The sequence below is a fragment of the Tachyglossus aculeatus genome, chromosome 4, assembly GCF_015852505.1.
Source record: "Tachyglossus aculeatus isolate mTacAcu1 chromosome 4, mTacAcu1.pri, whole genome shotgun sequence".
NCBI lineage: Eukaryota > Metazoa > Chordata > Mammalia > Monotremata > Tachyglossidae > Tachyglossus > Tachyglossus aculeatus.
The window spans coordinates 78612110-78616727 of record NC_052069.1 but is presented as its reverse complement, the minus strand read 5'-3'; the positions used below and the strand labels follow the sequence as shown (position 1 = coordinate 78616727).

At 44.8% G+C, this 4618-nt stretch overlaps 1 non-coding gene across 1 annotated transcript; it reads left to right on the top strand.

Moving 5' to 3' along the window:
• Window positions 1-1912: 1912 nt before the first annotated feature.
• On the top strand, window positions 1913-2076 carry LOC119927601. The gene has a single exon (XR_005450588.1). It is a non-coding gene; the product is annotated as a U1 spliceosomal RNA (small nuclear RNA).
• The last annotated feature ends 2542 nt before the right edge of the window (window positions 2077-4618 follow it).

The following is a 4618-nucleotide window of genomic DNA, read 5'->3' as shown; positions in this document are numbered from 1 at the left end:
TGACAGAGGTCATGGGCATGGTAAGCAATGAGGGAGAGATAGTAGAGTCATGAAGCAGGAAGGAGAACTGAGGTTATCATAAGAGAGAGCAAATTCGTAATGACAAAAGTAAAGCTGGATTCTGGGTTTACCTGATTGTGTTCAACCACTTGGATGCAGGTTTGGAGGAAGCTGCTGTGGATTGTTGGTGCAAGAGTTTGAGAGGATAGTGGAGCAGGAGGTGAGATTGGTAGAGAGAGTGGAGTTGAAGGCATGTACTTTTACACCTAAGGATGGGAACTGGCAGGGAGTTCAGGAGGGATGAGATAATCTGGGTAGGTGGAGTGGGTCTAGAATACAGAGGTATTGTAAGGGTGAAGACCAAGAGATAGGGTGGAGTGGCAGGTAAAATGATTGTTGTCAGAAAGTGGTAGGATAGAGTTGGTGAATTTAGGGATGAGGTGTTCTGAAGTGATTAGATCAACCCTCTCTTCCCCTAGGACTTTGTGCTCCATGTGGGATGGGAAATAAGTCTGAAACCCGATTATCCTGATTATCTGATTACCTTCTCTCTAGAGAAGCAGCGTGGCTCAGTGGAAAGAGCCCAAGCTTGGGAGTCAGAGGTCATGGGTTCTTATCCCGGTTCTGTCACTTGTCAGCTGTGTGACATTGGGCAACTCTCTTGACTTCTCTGTGCCTGTTACCTCATCTGTAAAAGTCTGATTAAGACTGTGAGCCCCATGTGGGACAACCTGATTACCTTGTTCCCCCCCACACCAGTGCTTAGAACAGAGCTTGGCACATAGTAAGAGCTTAACAAATGCCATCATTATCATTATTATTATTATTATAGTGCTTGGCATATAATCAATCAATCAAAGGAATTTATTAAGTGCTTACTGTGTGCAGAACACTGTACTAAGCTCATGGGATAGTGCAATATCACAGAGTTGTGGAAATGTCCCCTGCCCACAAGGAACAATACCGCCAGAAAAGCGGGCTTCCATGCTGACTAATGGCTAAGATAGGGTGTAGCAAGAGGCTAATGAAGTTGAATAGCAAATGGAAACATTTGGCTGGGGTTGAAATCCCCACGGATTAGAAAATGAGGTGGGAATGAGAGTAGAATTGGAAAGAAAACATCACAATCAGAAAAATTTGGAGGTGGTACCAGGGAGATGATAGATAACGTGACTAGTAGCTCTGAAGGGTGGTAGATACAGAAGATGTGGGAAGAAAAGGAGGGGAGAGAAGGAGGAGATGGGATAGAGCAAAATGCTGTTGGGTAACAAGGAACAAATCAACTCCTTTCCCTCTCCCCATGAGTTTGGGAGATTGGGAGAAGATGAGACCTCCTCCTAATGAGAGCTGCAGGGGAGACAGCAGCATCAGTCGAGAGCCAAGCCTTGGTAATAGCAAGAACAGGTCAAAGGTACAGTAGTGTTTATTCACAATGGAGGAAGGGTTCTACAGACCTTAGAGTGATGGGCTTTGGGAGGGGAGGGCAGAGGAGGAAAGAATAGTGGGTGGGGTATAAAGGATAGGAGTGAGGCATCAAAGGGTTTTATCAGGTAAGGGGTTTTGGCAGGATGGTGGGAAAGAAAAATAGGAACGGGGAGAGGGAAATTGGGAGAGGAGGAAGATGAGTGGGGTCAGATGATCGTAGTTCAGTTGCTGTCATTTTATTCTAAAAGCTGAGATGTTTTGTGAATTCCCTCCTGCTCAATTTTAAGAAGGGGAGAAGCTTACATCTATGGGCCGCAGGGTATCCTGGGAGGTGGCTTGGATGTGTGAGGAAGGTTGCTTGGAGGGGAGCTGGACAGTGGTCCTTTGGTACAAGGTCGAGTGCCTTGAGAAGCATCATGACCTAGTGGAAAAAGCATGGGCCTGGGAGTCAGAGGACCTACGTTCTAATGGTGGCACTGCCACATACCTGCTTACCTGGCAAGGGAGACACCATGATCCCGTAGGTGGTGTTCCCAGGGTGAGGCTCAACCACTGCACTGTGGCTGTGCTGACCCCTGCGATTTCCCCAAATGCGGGAAGCTCGACTGCATAACTTGTGGTAGTGGGGGACTGCGTTCGCGTTCTCTCCCCATTTTAGACTGTAAGCCCTCTGTTGGGTAGGGACTGTCTCTATATGTTGCCAACTTGTACTTCCCAAGTGCTTAGTACAGTGCTCTGCACACAGTAAGTGCTCAATAAATACGATTGATAGATTGATTGATTGATTGATTGTGTGACCTCCGGATACTCAGTTTCCTCATCTGCAAAATGAGTCTATACCTGTTCTCTTTCTTACTTAGACTGTGAGCCCCACGTGGGACCTGCTTGTTTTGTATCTACTCCAGTGCTTAGCCCTGTGCTTGGCACATAGTAAGAACTCTTTTTTTAATAGCATTTGTTAAGTACTTAGTGCATGCCAGACATTGTACTAAATGCTGGAGTAGATACAAGCTAATCGGGTTGGACACAATCCCTCTCCCACATGGTGCTCATAGTCTTAATCCCCATTTTGCAGATGAGGTAACTGAGGCAGAGAGAAGTTAAGTGATTTGTCCCAGGTCACAGAGCAGAAAAGAGGCAGAGCCAGGATTAGACCACAGATTGTTCTTATTATTTAAATCCTCCCTTCTTCTCTGAGAGGTTGGGACATGCTGATGTGCTCCTCTTGGTGACCCGGGACACCCTCACTGCTTGGGAAGTCTCTGGAGCCTCGGTGTTAGGGAATGAATGGTCATGATGTTCTGCAGCTGGTGGAAGCCCCGTTCCATTCTGGGAGGGTAAGGGCATGCACATGTGTGGTCTCTAGGCAGTTCAGGCACATGGGGCACGGTGTTTGGAAGACACTGAGAAGCAGTATCGCCTACTGGAAAGCTCATGGTCCTGAGAGTCAGAGGACCTGGGTTCGTTCATTCATTTTCATTCATTCATTCATTCATTCATTCAATCACATTTATTGAGTGTTCACTGTGTGCACAGCACTATGCTAAGCTCTTGGAAAGTACAATTCGGCAACAGAGACAATCCCTACTGAACAACAGGCTCACGGTCTACAAGGGGAAGACAGACAACAAAACAAAACAGGTAGACAGGCATAAATAGCATCAATATAAATAACTAGAATTAAAGATGTAAACACATCATTAATTAGAGGAACAGTGTGGCTCAGTGGAAAGAGCACGGGCTTGGGAGTCAGAGGTCATGGGTTCAAATCCCGGCTCTGCTGCTTGTCAACTGTTTGACTTTGGGCAAGTCACTTAACTTTCTGTGTCTGTTACCTCATCTGTAAAATGGGGATTAAGATTGTGAGCCTCACATGGGACAACCTGATCACGTTGTATCCTTCCCAGCACTTAAAACAGTGCTTTGCATATAGTGAGTGCTTAACATATACCAACGTTATTAAATTATTATTAATAAAATAAATATGATAATAAATATGTGCATATAGACACAAGTGCTTTGGGGCGGGGAGGGGGTAGAGCAGAGGGAGGAAGATGGAGTGATGGGAGGGAAGGAGGAGCAGAAAAAAGGGGGCTCAGTCTGGGAAGGCCTCCTGGAGGAGGAGAGCTTTCAGTAGGACTTTGTAGGGGGTAAGTGTGCTAGTTTGGCAGATGTGATGAGGGAGAGCATTCCAGGCCAGAGGTAGGATTTGGGCCAGGGGTCGACGGCAGGACAGGTGAGAATGAAGCACAGTGGGGAAGTGAGGAGGTGAGCAGCAGAGGAGCAGAGTGGGCAGACTGGGCTGTAGGAGGAGAGAAAGCAGGTGAGGTAAGAGTTTCTAATCCCAGCTCCTCCACCTGCCTTCTGGGTGATTTTGGAATGGTCACTTCATTTCCACTGTGCTTCATCTTCCTCATCTGTACAAAACAGTCAATAACTGTAAGCCTGTTGAGAAACAGCGTGGCTCGGTGGAAGGAGCACGGGCTTGGAAGTTAGAGGTCATGGGTTCTAATCCCAGCCCCGCCACTTATCAGCTGTGTGATTTTGGATTACCTTGTATCTATCCAGCACTTAGAACAGTGCTTGGCACATAGTAAGTGCTTAACAAATACCAAAAGTATTATTATCATTATTATTAAATGTTCTCTCTACCCTTTTGACTTGGAGACAGAGATTGGTTCAATCCTGATTATCATGTACCTTCCCCAGTACTTTGTACATTGGTGTAAACTAAGCACTTAATAAATTCCAAGATTACTTTATTATTACTGTTGGCTGGGCAGATCAGTGTGTAATAGACAATAACACGAAGATTAACCATACCACATTTTTGTTCAAAGTTTGAATCAAATTTACATTTTACTATTCCCATGCTTCTTTGAAGGTCCTGTCAATACCAACCATCGTGAAAGCCTGGAAGATACATGTTCTGTCATAAGACATGCCCATGATGTAATAAAGTTACCGTTGGTCAAAAAAGAATGAACCCAAATCACAGGTTTTTATTATTATTACAGTGTCTGGCCTCTAGTAAAAGGATCATAGTAAACGATCACCTTTATATATTCGTTATTTTTTAGATCCTCAATGAATTAATTCCTTTTTCTAGATGTTTCATAGTAAATGACAAATTCACAGTTTAATAAAGAAATTTTTGTTTTCCCATCTACACAAAATGAAATAGCCTTGACAG